The sequence below is a fragment of the Amblyomma mixtum genome, chromosome 3, assembly GCF_055824585.1.
Source record: "Amblyomma mixtum isolate Tamu chromosome 3, ASM5582458v1, whole genome shotgun sequence".
Taxonomy (NCBI): domain Eukaryota; kingdom Metazoa; phylum Arthropoda; class Arachnida; order Ixodida; family Ixodidae; genus Amblyomma; species Amblyomma mixtum.
This window is the reverse complement of record NC_143014.1, coordinates 425,742,126-425,758,697: the sequence shown is the minus strand read 5'-3', so window position 1 is coordinate 425,758,697 and position 16,572 is coordinate 425,742,126.

Sequence of the window (16,572 nt, the reverse complement as noted above, 5' to 3'; positions counted from 1 at the left end):
TCGAGAGTCTTCCAGTCCTTGGGCAGCTCCAGTTATCCTTGTTAAGAAAAAAGATGGCACATGGAGGTTCTGTGTTGACTACCGTCGCTTAAATACGGCCACGAAGAAGGACGTCTACCCGCTTCCACGTATAGATGACGCAATTGATTGTCTGCACTCCGCTTCGTACTTTTCTTCTATTGATTTGAGATCCGGCTACTGGCAAATCCCCATGCACGCTGCAGATAGGGAAAAAACGGCATTCATAACACCAGACGGACTTTACGAGTTTAACGTCATGCCTTTCGGATTATGTAATGCACCTGCAACATTCAAGCGGTTCATGGATACAATCCTGCGTGGCCTCAAGTGGCAAATTTGTTTATGTTATTTGGACGACGTTGTAATTTTTGGCAAAACGTTTAGTGAGCACAACAGCCGCCTGGATATTGTGCTTGATTGCATGGAACGAGCTGGCCTTATCCTCAATTCCAAGAAATGTCATTTTGGGAACCGTGAAACAATTGTTCTTGGTCATTTAGTTGATAAAGAAGGTGTTCGACCAGATCCAAAGAAAATTGAAGCTGTTAAAAGTTTTACGGTGCCTCAATCAGTGAAAGAGCTGCAGAGTTTTTTAGGGCTCTGCTCGTACTTTCGACGCTTTATAGCTAGGTTTGCGGACATCGCTTACCCACTCACGTGTTTGCTGCATAAAGATGCACCGTTCCATTGGACCAGCGAATGTGACGCAGCTTTCCAACATCTGAAATTTCTTTTGACCTCGGGCCCCATCCTACGCAACTTCTGCCCATCTGCACCAATTGAAGTGCACACTGATGCAAGTGGTATCGGTATCGGCGCTGTACTTATACAACGCCATGGTCACGATCAGCACGTGGTAGCATATGCCAGCCGTTCATTGAGTAAGAGCGAAAGAAATTACACGGTTACTGAGCAAGAATGCCTCGCCGTTGTTTTCGCTGTCCAGCGCTTCCGCTCCTATCTGTACGGGAATGCTTTCACCGTCGTGACCGACCACCACTCGCTTTGCTGGCTAGTGAGTCTTCGTGACCCTTGTGGCCGGCTTGCTCGATGGGCTTTGCGCCTACAAGAATTTAATTTCACTGTGGTGCATAAAAGCGGCCGTAAACACTCAGATGCCGATTGTCTTTCCCGCTTGCCGCTTCAAACGACTGATGACGATGCAGACAACTTTGATGAATACTTGGCGTCACTTTCACAAGCCTTCCCCGATCTTGAAGTTTTCCGAACTGAGCAACGCAAAGACCAAACATTAACCTCTTTGTTTGATGCCGCTCAAGATTCTGTAAAGAATACTTTTTGCATTCGCGACGGTTTGCTTTATAAGAAGAATTTCGCTTCTGGAGGAGCACGCATGCTTCTTGTCGTACCCGAAAACCTACGCATCACAGTTCTTGAAATGATGCACGACGACGCCACGTCTGGACACTTGGGAGTGACACGCACACTCCACCGCACACAACAACGATTTTACTGGCCTAACATGCGTTCAACCATCCAGCACTATGTAGCCAGCTGTGTGCAATGCCAGCGCTTTAAGCTGCCGACTTCAAGTCCACCGGGCAAACTGCGGCCAATCACACCTCCAACAGCCCCGTTTGAGCAAGTTGGCATTGACCTCCTTGGACCTTTCCCACGGTCCTCGAAAGGAAATCGATGGATTCTTGTGTGCGTAGACCACTTAACCCGTTATTGTGAGACAGCCGCGATACCAGCTGCTACTGCGTCTGAAGTATCTAACTTCTTACTTCGATTCGTCATTCTTCGGCACGGCCCTCCTGCAGTTCTCATTAGCGACCGTGGACGCCAATTTACAGCGGACGTTGTTGAAGAACTTCTCCGCCTCAGCAGCTGCAGTTTTCGCCACTCCACGCCATATCATCCCCAAACGAACGGTGTGGTAGAACGCACTAATCGGACGCTCACCACCATGCTCGCTATGTACGTCGCTGCAGATCATAAGGACTGGGATGGCGTCCTCCCGTTCATTACTCATGCATACAACACAGCGCAACATGAGACAACAGGCTACAGCCCCTTTTACCTGCTCTATGCACGCTCACCTCGCTGCGGCCTTGACATCATTCTACCATTTTTCATCCACGACGAACCTTCTCTGGCGACCACACTCTGCAGAGCTGAAGAAGCTCGCCAGCTTGCCCGCGTTCGAATTTTATCTTCTCAAGAGCGTTCCAAGAACCGCTACGACGTCCAACACCAAGAAGTTTCTTATGTTCCTGGTGACATTGTGTGGTTGTGGACCCCTCTACGCAAGCGTGGTCTGTGTCAGAAACTGCTATCCCACTACACTGGACCGTTTGTTGTGTTGGAGTGCATAAGTGACGTTAATTACGTTATATCACGACTAACTGCTAGTGGTCGACGGTCACGCCAGTCTCAGGTGGTGCATGTAGCCCGCCTCAAGCGATTCCATCCCAGACGGTCTACGTAACTCGCCCGACGGGCTCCGTCTGCGAGGAGGGAAATGTCACGTGCTTCCACAGAATCTCGACGGAAGAAGCAGAAGATGAAGGACTGACCGGCAGGGAGAAAGAAAGAGAAAGAGCTGAGGGACGCTGGTAGGCTGCCTGCTTCCATCCTGCTCCGACCGATCCCCTCTGTGAATAAACCCCCGTGCGTGCTAAGCACGTAACAATATGTTAACTAGCAAGCCTGCTTGCTATTTAGAATTGGAACAAAACTTCATTTTGTCATGCTTACAAAGGGCACATTGTGCTGAAGACCACCGATTCAATTTGTGATTAACAGTGGCTTGTGTTTATCTGCTTTTTTGCGAAGGACAGAATTTTGCCACTTTTCTTTTTCAGCTGCATTTCGAGATTTCTTGTCCTTCAATCACAGTGACTTGAATCGGTTTTCTGATTTGTATTTTTTTTTCTTTGTAGGGGCTTATGGTGCATATGTGCAGGGACACCCGAATGAAAAGCGCCGTGAGGACGAGAGGATAAAGTTCCTGAACAAGCATTTGGCCTCCATGCTACGCGACATGCATTAATAAAGGATGTCCGCGAAAGCATTGCAGTCCTTCAAGCTGAGCTTTACAGCACCATCCTTTTTACGCATGCGTGGTGCAGCAACATTATGATGCATATTTTAAAGACATTTTTTATTTTTTTATTATTATTTACAAAATACTGCGGACAATGAGTCCAAGCAGGGTGGGCGAACAAGTCAATCAAACGGCAAAAAACGCAACAGTTCAAAAAAAGAGCAACACAATACAGCATAATTGGTTAAAACTCATGAGACAGTGGTTTAACTAGCTGATTCCAATCTGTTATTGTGCGTGGAAAGAAAGATAACTTGTGTCTGTTCTAGCGAAATAGGGGTTAGAGAAGTGGAATGGTGTTGACGAGTTTGTCTGGTTGGTGCCGGCGTTAAGTATGATGAGAGATCCAAACCAAGTTTGTTATGTAATAAGAGATAAATAAATTCTAACCTAAGCTTTCTTCTCCGATGTTCAAGTAGTTCAATTTTATTAATCTTGAATGCAAATACCACACGGTTAATGTGGATTCACAAGGCAGACCATTGCCCATGGAGCAGGCATTTTGACATTTCTCTTTTTCATGGGCTTCATGCATGGCCAACATTGCTGGTGAGCGTAGCAGGGTAAAAGATTATGTCTGTCTTTTACCCTGCTATGCTCACCAATATCGTTCCCTACAGAACAATGTTTTCCTGTGCAGGAACAAATTATGTAGATAGGAGGCCTCGCGTCTTTTTTTAAAGTGCATTCTGGACATGGACGATAGTCCCCAGATGGTGACAGCACGAGTGACTATTTGTGTTGATAGGTCAGTGTCTGATTATATGATTTTGTTATTGTAATTGTCGTTACAAGGAAGCAATTGCCAGCAGAAACCACAAGGCTAATCCCACCTGAAGCTTACATCTCAACTCATGTCCAGATTGTGATGCCTGGTCGATGGGTAATTAAATTGAGGTACCGTGATCCAAGCATTATGATTCTTGTAGTACATCATGAAAATAAGTCTGAACCTAATAACATATCTCTCTCATATTACCCTTTAGTTTTATGACTTGGAATTATGCCATCATGCCTCGAGTATGCATTGCACACCTTTTAGCTGCACGACCTCGTTGACTACACGACCTCTTAGGGTGTACGACCTCTTAGGGTGTACGACCTCGTAGAGTGTACGTCCTCATAGGGTGTACGTCCTCGTGGGGTGTACGTCCTCGTGGGGTGTACGTCCTCGTGGGGTGTACGTCCTCGTAAGGTGTACGTCCTCGTAAGGTGTACGTCCTCGTAAGGTGTACGTCCTCATAAGGTGTACGTCCTCATAGGGTGTACGATCTCATAGGGTGTACGCAGCAATAATTGCGCACAGAATTCTCATACATATCTTGTACATTTTTTTTCAATAGGGCCGGGGTTTAACGTTCCAAAGCAAATCAGGCTATGAGGTACGCCGAAGTGGAGGGCTCCGGAGAGTTCGACGACCTGGGGTCCTTCAGAGCGCAATGACATCGCATAGTAAATGTGCCTCTACATTTTCACCTCCACCGAAATGCGACCGCCACGGCCGGGATCTAACGCTCGTCTTTCAGGTACGCAGATGAGTTATCATAACCACTGAACCACCGCGAAGGCAAAGTAAAAAAGAAATATGTTCACCAGGCACTTTAGGTTAATTAATCGACTAATTATTCATCAATATATGTAATACCCCTGCTACACGGCTGTTTCGAATGTCTTCCAACCGAATCTCATTCGACTCGACTGCCGAACTTACGCTGCTACACGAAGTTTTTCGATGGCATTCGGCTCAGATGACATTCGAGTCGACGGAGCTCGGCGAAGACATTCCAGATTTTGGAATGCCTTCGAAACGCGAACACAGCCTGAAACGACACAGCCTGAGTCGCCGCCGCCGTCGCTTCGCCCCACCCACAGTCCAACAGCCGCGAGACAGCTTTCGGCTCTGTGGCTGTTCATTTCTACCCGCTGCTCACTTTTTTCGGCTCTTTGTTTAGCAAATAGCTCGTGTTCTGTCTTAGTGAGTGGTTGCGGATAATAGTACACCAATGAACATTTACCGCGTGTGCAAGAAATTTCCACGGGAGTGCGCCGAAGAGGACGACTGCACGCATACTGTTCTTCACATCGCTGCGTATGAACAGCTTGTGCTCGTTTGCAAGACATAAGACGAAATATGCGCTTTAGTTCTATTAAATAATCCCTCCTCTTCTGTACCGATTGTACCCGTGCTAGTTTACGCAGTGCGACAATCTGCGCCGACGCGATTACCTGAGAAGCACTTGACGGCCGGGTTGTTGACATCGTGTAGGAACGGCGCTTCTCGCTAATTTTCCCGGCTTCCTCCGGCATGCCTAGTACTTTATTTGAAACTACTTTATCGAGAAGTGTGTTTGGTGGCAGTTCGCTTTAACTGAAATGGACTAACTTGTTACCCACAAGCTAGCGACGGCTGCTGCTGGCCATGAAAGCATTGCTCGGCAGCCCGAGTCACACCGCCGCTTCCCGTTCATCGTATGCGCGTCCTGCAATGTAAGCAATTTTTGAGTTCATGTCCCTGTTGTCAAAACTACGCTCGTTGGCCATTTTCTTTCGCTAAAACTTGTGAATTCGTTCTTCACAACCACCGCAATCACCGATCCAAACCTGCGGAGTCGCTAGGCCTAGTCGTCGCGGAAGGAAACAGAGTCGTAACCAAGGGTTCGACAGAATCCTGTCTGGCGAGGGACAGGCATAGTGGTAAAATAAAACATACACTCGCCAAAAGATGGTTTATCGTCGACTGAAATTAATTTGGTAAATGGTTATCGCTAGTGAGTGTCCAAGTGTTCCCATGTGAAATATAGCCGTTCGTTTCGCTTATTTCCAATACGGATAACGTGTAAGCGCGCATGTATCCGCAGCGTCACCTCATCAGCGTGTTTTCGCTCAGTCGCCGAACTCCCGAGGGCATGAAGGCTGACCGTCGGATTCGGATTTGTCGATGTCATTTAGCCAAAAAACTTGTCTCACTAAAATACTATTAAAGTGAACTAGATAGTTCACTGTAATCACAAGCTGCTGTTCACCGTGATAGTGCCGTTGTCGGACTAGTGCGACCGTCGACGTCGTTGTACACTGAAAACGAGCTGAGAATTCCGAATGCGTTTGGAAAGTGTCGTGTAGCACCGCGGGAGTCCGTCGAGTTCGAATGCCATTCCAAGTCTCGACTGCCATTCGACTCAGATGTCATTCGAAAGTACCCGTGTAGCACGGGTATTACATGATATCCGCATTTCTGTATAAACCAGCTCTACAGACCCACCGGCATATCTCTCCCTGTCTTTAGAAAGAAAATCTGTGAAGGTTAAAAAAAAATCACCCTGTAAGCGGTCGGTTATATTCTGCACATTTTTATATCACCAGATTGATAGTATTAATAGAGATTATTGTCGAGTAGCCTTTACGAATACCTGCCTGATCATTTGGTTGAAGTCTAAGGTTGCCCTGACTCCATTTACGAGTACCTCAGTAAATACTTTGCAGGCAACGAACAGCAAGCTGATCGTTCTGTAATTTTTCAAGCCTTCGCATCCCCTTTCTTATGAAATAAGATGATGTTAGCGTTCTTCAAAACTTCTGGTACGCTCGAGGTCATAAGGCATTGCGTGTACAGGGTGGCTAGCTTTTTTAGCGCAATCTCCCCACCGTCCTTCAACAGATCTGCTGTTACCTGACCTTCACCAGCAGCTTTCCTCTTTTGCATTGGTCCTAAAGCATTGTTTACATGAATGCTACAACTGGCGCATCGCGTCAACTTTCTAGAGCATAGCATTGATGCAAACAATGATAATGCACTAGGAAAGCGCGTCGCATCAATGCGCCAGACGGATGATTGCTTGAGACAAGTAGTGGACTTTCGCGGAGCATGTAAACGCAATCTCACCGCATTAGAATTTGTCGGAAAAGTATTTATTGCAGGTCTGGTGCGCTCGCCGCGCTCTGGGAGAGCAATACCGGTGATAAAATTTAGATTTCAATGGCGGCGCCGGAAACCTCCGCAATGTGCGCTACACGGTTGTATTTTCCTCCAACAACACACTTGACCACCGTACCCGCGAAGAGTCATCTTTAAAATGCATTTCCTTCGTGGCTCTGCTCTCGCTAATCGTATATGCTCACCTTACATATAACAGCCCAGTTTTTGACGTCTTTGTTGACTTCCTCTTTAGTTACTGTGCGATGCCCCATTGTTGTACCGCTACTGCCTGTCATATTAACATCCTGTTTACATAGGTTACAATATAGAAATGTGCAGAACTATTCGGTCACTTTAAGTATGTTATCCATACAGCTTATGGCATTGCCCTCTTCGTATCTCAACACATGCATATGATTCTTGCCTATGCCTACTTTTGTGTTCATCGCTTTTAGGCTACCTCCGTTCATGAGAATACGCTCGATTCTCTCCATATTAAACTGTCTTATCTCCTTTAACTTCCGCTTAGTGATTAGCTTTGATAGCTGTGCTAGCTCTATTTTTCCTTTTCCATGCTTAGTTGCTTTCATGCTTTGGCGTTTCTTAATCAGATCTTTCATCTCCTGAGAGAGCTTCCAAGTATTCTCACTAAACATCATACCGCCTACTTCTACTGTGCACGCCGTAATGATAGCTGTGAAATTGTCGTTCATTACTTGACCATTAGGATCGTCGTCCATGGTTAAAACAGAACACCTGGCAAGCAGCGAGATCCTGAATTTCTCTACTTTCACTCTTACCGCTAGCTAGATAAAGAGCTTCCACTTCACTAGGTCCTTCCGTTCCCAATTGAAGTCTACGGTGATTGGAGACCTTGCCATCATGTGGTGGCTACAACGCCCCTTTCGGAGCGCCTCCATATCCAGCACAAAGCACATTGCATGAAGTATATTTCATTTTTTCCCCATAGGGGCTTCCATCGTTTGCGAAGGAAGGTATTCATGATCTGTGAATTATTTCTCTCTGCGATCTCCACTAATCCCTCTCCCCCTGCTGTTCCCCCAGACCCTATGTCATAGCCGCCCACCACCTGGTCTCTTGCTTCTTGCCTACCTTCGCGCTGAAGTCGCCCATCATTACAGTGCACTGTGATTTTAATGCGAAAGCATTTCTTGCCTCATCAGTGACGTGTGCAGGACCTGCCAGCAGAGCGTGTCCGCACGAAATGTCAATCACTCGTTCTAGGGAAAATTATAGAATACTTGATTAAATAATTACGCAATATCATCAATGAACAATTAAGCCTCCAGATAATAATTAATAGGGTAATTATTTATTTTGATTATTTATATATTTTAATTAGTTAATTACTGCAATAGTTAATTGGTAATTTATTCGAATTGATGAATTAGTTAATTGGTGAAATGTTATAAATCAAGTACAGCGCATTATTGTACCACAACAGTAATTAATTAGTCGAAGTTTATAATTTTATTGACGCCAGCGCTCGTGCAGTCAAAAGCGCCTTTCAAGAAGAGGAGGAAGTGTGTGTGGAAGTGTTCTAGAAGCGCACGTCCCTGGCTACGCCGCTGTTGACCCTAGGCCGCTTATTACCAACGTGACATCTGGTGGAGGTGCTGGGTACGTCGTTAATGCAACGTACGCCCCCTTCAAGCCGCAATTCCAGCCCCGGACGAATACCGAAGGTAGACACGCCAGTCCACCAGGGCAGTCGCCGATTGCAGGGCTTACCTCCCGAATTTGGACTGCTCCCTGTTTCCTATTGTTCACGGAGCGCAACTGCTACAACAAAGAATCCTCCAGCGACAGTACCGCCGGTCCTGCTCCACCACCAGCGAGAGCCACCCCATTTCCACGGCCAACCACACGAAGACGCCGAGGACTGGCTGGACCAGTATGACCGGGTGGCCATCTACAATGGTTGGGGCGCTGACTGCAAGATGCGGCATGTTTATTTCGCCCTTGAAGATTACGCGAGAACATAGTTTCTAAACAATAAAGCTGGCCTTCAAACGTGGGACACGTTTAATAGGCACTTCCTCCATGTCTTCAAGGACAGTGTCGTGTTCGTCGACCAAGCGACGCAAGGCCGCTCCAGCAGCCCTTGCCTCCTCCGCGCATACCCGCCGCCCGCTTCCAAGAAACAAGCGCGGACTGGCCGCTCCCACAAAAGCTCGCAGGCGTCTTCCCCGACGACATCTGATCCCTACAGCCCCGTCGGCTAACGCATTCCCCCGTTCCCCCTGACTCGCACCATGCTGTGACCATCCGCGCTCCCGCAGCAGCGGAAGTGCTTTCTTGTACACTCGCCCTCTCTCTCTCTCCCTCTGCTGTAATAAACCCTCAGTCTCCACCCAGTAACTGTGTTGAGAGGTTCCTTGCATGCGGGGCTCCCACGCCCCGAACTAACACAACCATTAACACTGGCGACGAGAAGCAGGATTTAAAACGCACGCAGTTCGAAGTGTCACCGATGGCTACTGGAGGACTACACGGTGACATCGAGCCTTTCAACGCCAAGAATTGGTCATCGTGGATACAGCGCCTCGCCTTCTACTTCGTGGCAAATGACGTCTCCGACGAAGCAAAGAAGCGCGCGCTCCTCCTTACGCTATGCGGAGCCGACACCTTCGAGACTGCCTGCGCGCTGGTCGCACCGAAGACTCCTGGAAAAGTCAGCTATGAAGATCTGGTCACAATTCTCCAGAAGCACTTCGATCCCAGACCATCTGAGCTGTACAGCCGGTACGTTTTCCAGCGACGCGACCAGCTGCAGGAGGAGTCGATCAGCAGATACGTCGCAGCCCTCAGAGGTTTGACAGCCGATTGCAAATTTGGGGTGCTGACGACAACGTCTGCAACATCGCCGCCTCCGACAGAAAGCCATACAGTCGTCGTAACGAACCCCACCATGCTGCCCCAGGACGTCATGCTTCGCGACAGGTTCGTGTGCGGTATCCGCGACGAGCACCTCCAACAGAGACTGTTCGCGGAGAAAGAATTGACGTTTCAACGTGCTTTGGACCTAGCCCTGTCATCAGAAAGTGCGTCAAGGCAGCAGCGAGGACTGAAGGGAGCGACGAGCTCCGCAGAAGTGCACAAGACTTCTCAACCTACAAAGGAATGCAAAAACTCACCGCAGCAACGGCGTTGCTATCGATGTGACGGCTTGCACGACGCTGCTACCTCCAAGTTCAGGACGGCGCAATGCCGCTTTTGTTCCAAGAAGGGTCACATCGAGAACGCTTGCATCACTCGGAAGAAGAAAAGCAAGGGAGACAAGTCCAACGCCAGGCAAGGAACGCACAGTGTGAGCGCTCAGTCCACGAGCAACGACACTACGCACAGCGATCCATGCTACGATCTTCACGTGTTAAGTAGGCGAAAACCCTGCCCCAAATACCTTGTTGTCGTTGAAGTAGAGGGAAGGCACCTAACGTTCGAAGTCGACACGGGTGCATCATGTTCTCTGATCAGCGAGGCTGTTTACCACCAAACATGGCCAACGAACGCCCCGAAGCTTTCGAGAGAACCCCTTGACCTACGCACTTGGTTGGGAGAGGAACTTCGCACCTTCGGATCAGCACAAGTTCGTGTGCGATTTAAATCAAAGGAATGTGTGCTACCCCTGCTGGTGATGAAAGGAACTGGCTGCAACTTGCTAGGACCTGACTGGTTTTCGGCGCTGCACATCTGCGTGCAGGGAATTAACCAGGTAGCTGAGCCAAGTCGGGAGCTCCGGGAGGTTCTCGCACGCCATCCTGATGTATTCCAGCAAGACATCGACGGCTGCGTGGGACCTTTGGTTCATTTGGACTTGGAAGAAGGCGCAAAGCCAAAGTTCTGTAGGGCACGTCCAGTACCTCTAGCCTACCAGAGCCAATGGAGGAAGAGCTCAACCGTCTGCAAAAGCAAGGCATCCTGGAGCCGACGCAACATGCCGTGATGGCCACACCTTTAGTGTGGGTGCGCAAAAGGGACGGCACATTTCGCGTTTGCAGCGACTACAGGAGCACGGTAAACGCAGTGGTCAAGAAGACGGCATACCCGCTACCGACAACCGCAGAGGTATTCGCAAAGTTGCGTGGCGGCACCATCTTCTCAACGCTTGACCTCTACCAGGCCTATCAGCAGCTAAAGGTTGACGACGAGACAGCCGCATTGCTCACCGTCAACACCACCAAGGGATTGTTCAGAGTGAACCGGCTGCCTTTCGGAATATCTGCTGCTCCTGCCATCTTCCAGCGTATGATGGAGACAACACTAGCAGGAATTCGAGGGGTGAGTGTTTACCTTGACGATATCATTGTCAGTGGGACAGACACTACAGAGCATGCGCAACGTCTGGACCAAGTCCTGTCGAGGCTAAGCGAGAAAGGGTTGCGCCTCAAGCAAGAGAAATGCCGCTTCGGCATAAGCTCAGTCGAGTTTCTAGGACACAATATTGACGCTAAGGGTGTCAACACGACCGAGGAAAACGTCCAGGCAATCCTTCACGCGCCGAAACCGACTGACAAGACCTCTCTGCAGGCCTTCCTAGGGCTCCTAGCATTTTATGATCGGTTTTTGGAGAACACAACTACGGTTGCCGCAGATCTATACAAGCTCCTCGAGAAGAACAGGCCCTGGGCGTGGGAGAAAAAGCACCAGGCTGCGTTCGATGCGCTTAAGAGGTTGATCCGATCTTCAACAGTGCTTGCGCATTATGACGAGACAAAGCCTCTCCTTCTGTCCGTGGATGCGTCACCATATGGCGTCGGCGCAATTCTCGCTCAGAAAGATGCGTCCGGCAGAGAGGCTCCCATTGCTTTCGCGTCGCGAACTTTGGGAAGCGCGGAGAAAAACTACTCCCAGCTGGACAAGGAGGGTCTCGCGGTGGTTTATGGAGTGAGCCGCTTTCACCAGTACATCGCTGGCCGGCACGTGACCGTATTAACGGATCACCAACCGCTCCTGGGCATCATGGGAGAAAAGAAACAGTTACCTCAGGTGCTCTCACCTAGGATGACGCGATGGTGTTTAAAGCTAGCCACGCACGACTACGATTTGGTGTACAGGCCTGGACGCCTGCACCAAAATGCTGACGCACTCAGCAGGCTGCCACTGCCCGCCCAGTAGATGAACCATGCCCACCTGGAGATGTGCTCATGCTGGCTTCCACGCCAAGCTTCGAATTGTCCCCACGTCAACTCGCGGAAATGACCCAGGAAGACCCGTTACTATCCCGCGTAGTGAGAGCTGTCGCTATTGGAGAGCTGCACAGGTTGCCAAAACAGGAATTTTCGGCGTTCACTAAGCTTGGACCTGAGCTTTGACTACAAGAAGGTTGCCTTCTCAGTGGTATCAGACTGGTCGTTCCGGCGAAAGCGAGGAAAGACGTGCTCGGCGCGGCACACTCTGGTCACAGGGACATAGTTGCTATGAAGGCATGCGCTCGAAGCTATTTCTGGTAGCCCGGTGTCGACAAAGACATCGAGAACCTGGTCAAAAGGTGTACGGCTTGTTGCCAGCATCAAAGAGCGCCACCCAAGGCACCACCTCCCGATTGGATGCGCGCGACAGCACCATGGCACACAATCCACGCTGACTTCGCGGGCCCCGTGGAGGGAAGGATGCTACTAATTGTCGTCGACGCGTACAGCAAGTGGCTCGAAGTGCGCTGCATGCGAAACATAGTCACCTACTTTGATCGAGGAACTACGAAACCTGTTCGCGACGTTCGGCATTCCCGAAAGGCTGGTAACGGACAACGGCCCGTCCTTTGTTTCTACGGAAATGGAACATTTCCTAAAGAAGAACGGGGGAACGCACATTACGAGTGCGCCCTATCATCCGGCCACTAATGGGCAAGCCGAAAGAATGGTTTTCGAGACGAAGCAGGCTTTGGCCAAGGACCAGTTTGGAACATTCGCGTGCAGACTGGCTCGATTTTTCCTCAGGCAGCAAACAACGATTTCAGCGACGACGGGCAGAACGCCAGCCGCACTCATGTTCGGTCGCGAGCTCACAACGGCACTCACACGCATTCAGCCACGACCTGCTGAGGAAGCGACCTCTGACCACAGTGTGACTAATTCGCCGAGAAGAGTGCACGTAGGACAACCGGTCTTTATCCGCAACTTCACAGGAAGCCCTGCTTGGATTGATGGAACCGTATTAAAGAGGCTCGGACATCGATCTTGGCTAATCAAGTCTAAAAACGGAACGGTTCGTCGGCACCTAGATCACATTAAGCCAGGTGCAGCAGCCTACCCGACGGATGATCCGCCGCCAGACCATCGGACGAACGGACCAGCAGCAAGTGAACAATACACTGTGCCGGCTCCGTACGTGATCACGCTGCCAGCGGAAACTTCGCCTGTGCTCGATCTGTCTACAGCGCCCCCCTCCGAACATGAAGAACCGGCGGCCAGTCTGGACGACCGTGCGACGCAACCTTGCAGAGACCAACCCAACGGGTCCACGCAACAGCAAGCGCTAAGACCCCAGCGTGAACGGCGCCCACCCGACCGATACGGTGACCACAACTAAGGAGGAAGGGATGTCGTGATAGTCGACCAAGCGACGCAAGGCCGCTCCAGCAGCCCTTGCCTCCTCCGCGCATACCCGCCGCCCGCTTCCAAGAAACAAGCGCGGGCCGGCCGCTCCCACAAAAGCTCGCAGGCGTCTTCCCCGACGACATCATCTGGTCCCTACAGCCCCGTCGGCTAACGCATTCCTCCGTTCCCCCTGACTCGCACCATGCTGTGACCATCTGCGCTCCCGCAGCAGCGGAAGTGTTTTCTTGTACACTCGCCCTCTCTCTCTCTCTCTCCCTCTGCTGTAATAAACCCCCAGTCTCCACCCAGCAACTGTGTTGAGAGGTTCCTCGCATGCGGGGCTCCCACGCCCCGAACTAACACAACCATTAACAGACAGCACGTTGCGCAAGGAGAAGGCTGAGCGGCTTTTAAAGGCCCGATATCAACTGCCCAACGAGAGTGTGACGGTGTATGTAGAGGAAATGAAGAGACTCTTCCGACGTGCGCACCCGAGCATGTCGGAGGAGAGGAAGGTGAGCTTCTTAATGAAAGGTGTAAAGGAGCAGTTCGCCGGCCTGGTTCGAAGTCCTCCAGTGACTGTAGCTGAGTTCGTAAAGGAAGCGAGCACCATCGAAAAGTCTTTGGACATGAGGGCCCGGCAGTACGACCGTACAACAGCGTCGATGCTCACGGCCACTGTGGAGGGCGCCACGGTGAATTCGGCACTCTCTACGTGAAATTATCCGATGCGTCGTGAGGGAAGAACTGGCGAAGCTCTTTCCGGACAAGAAACAGCCTCAGGTTGGCACCTTTGCTGACGCTGTCCGTGAGGAGGTGCAGCAAGCTCTCGGTACTTGTACACCACACCTGTTCCCGGCCCTGAGCACCCTCACCCCCAGAATCACAGCTACGCCGCCGTCACACGCCGTTTTATTCCGTCCCAGCCGAACCCACGTTACGACACACCTGCCGCCGCCGCTGCGCGAACTCCACCTCCCCAGTCGAATTCTCCACTGCGGCTAGGACGCCGCAGGACGGATGTCTGGAGAGTGCCAGACAATCAGCCGCTGTGCTGCCATTGTGGTGAGGCTAGACATGTCTGGCGCCGCTGCCCATACAAGGAGATGGGCCTTCGAGGATTGCCCGTCGGTTGTCCTCGTTCGATGTATGGAGAACGACCGCAGGAGATCGCGGATTACAACTCGCAAGTGGACTCCGTACAGCGCCGTTTCAGTCGATCTCCATCACCGCGCCGCTACAGTTCCCCAGGACAAGGCCAGTCTCGGAGTCCCTGTAGGGGAAACTAGATGCAGCAGCCTCTGGAGGTGCGGCTTCTCAACGTCAAAGTATACAAGATCCTCCATCGCCACAAGACAGTTCTCAACCAACGCCGAATTCCGTACTCGTACCGACGATTCCTGAGCCCACGTACCTCAAAACTAGCCGATGGCCTGACGCACCCCTCCGTGGCCACGACGCCTTTCCTCGATGCCGAACTCCTTCGACGCACCGCAGCCGAGACAAAACGACATCCCCAAAGTAAAACACCATGAACTGCCGACTTGGAGATTTCGGTTCACGGCGCCGATGTAACCGCGCTTGTGGATACTGGTGCCGATTATTCTGTACTTAGTGGACAATTCGCCGCGGCACTAAAAAAGGTCACAACCGCTTGGGACAATTAGCGATTTACTTCGTCCGTTCATTGGTAATATAACTTGTTTCAAGAACTACTACAATACTGAATTAAGTTCATTTATTCCATTGAATTAAATCTCTAAAACTATTTCCTTAACTGCAGCTAATTAATTAACTGAATTCAAGTGTTCAATTAAGGAATTACTCCACACGTCCATCTGAAATTTTTGCAAATTGATAAATTACTTATATACTGAGGTAGTAGTCAATTATCTATTATTTACTTACTAATTATTTACATGTACATCCGTAAGTAGTCAATTAGCAGTTAATTGCTTGATACTTTCGTGCGCTTACTAGACGTCCTAGCAACAGGACCACGACCTTGGATGAGGTAGAACCGAAGTTGCAACGAAAACACGACTTACATGTATAAACGGAAAAGGCGTAAAGGAACGAACACGCAGCAACATAATCGGCACACAGTAAGAGAAATGCTTTCGCATTACTGCACCTAAGCAGACTTAACAGCACCTCTGGATTTTTACTTTGTTCATTGCCGATTCCACGTCGTCATAGCAGCTTTAAACTACCTAGTCATCCTGGCTGCATGCAGGCGCATAGGACTGTACCACCTTTAGGTCGTACCTGTTATTAAGCTTAACTACGATAACTGCCACCCTATCGCTAATACTCTGGCACTTCTATGCCAGAAGTCGCGTTTTTTGGTATGACTTATCGTACAGATAACGAACTGGGTTTTTCCACGAGATTTAGGTTCCAGGTGATCTCGAACACAGATAAAAGGCAGCGAAGTCTCGACTCCTCACCTAACGTTTCTTCCAAAACCATTTAAAGTTTAAAAATAAATGCCTATGGAAACGAACAAATTTTTTGTCCTTTCGGGTGGGGCGGAAATCTGACTGTGCGGCCTGCTCGTACCCCTACCCCGACACCAGTTCCGGGTCGGTGTAGTTTCGACAACTAGACTCTGTTCTGGGGCAACGCCAGCGGTGGGGATGGGTATGGCCGGGACCCATCTTCTGTAGACGCGAACCCCATGGGAATGGCAGCGACTCCCACGCGACTGTGAGGGCCAGTTGCGCTCGTGAGGTCCGATGCCTGAGCGGAGGCAGGCCTAGGTTTAAACTCAGGTTGGAACCAAGAATCCACAACGGAAGGCGTGTAAAAGTATCAGAAGGTTTTCAAATACATACTACCTCCATCCGCACGCGGAGGCGTGCACGTCTGGCTACCGACTCGCCGATTTGTGGTTCCGAAGTAACCAGGTATGCGCGGGGGTTTACAGTAGCCGGGCGCTAAAGTAGCCGGGCTTCGGGGAAGTGGTCTTAGGCCGACTGTAGGGTCATAAAGGTCGTTGCGTGACG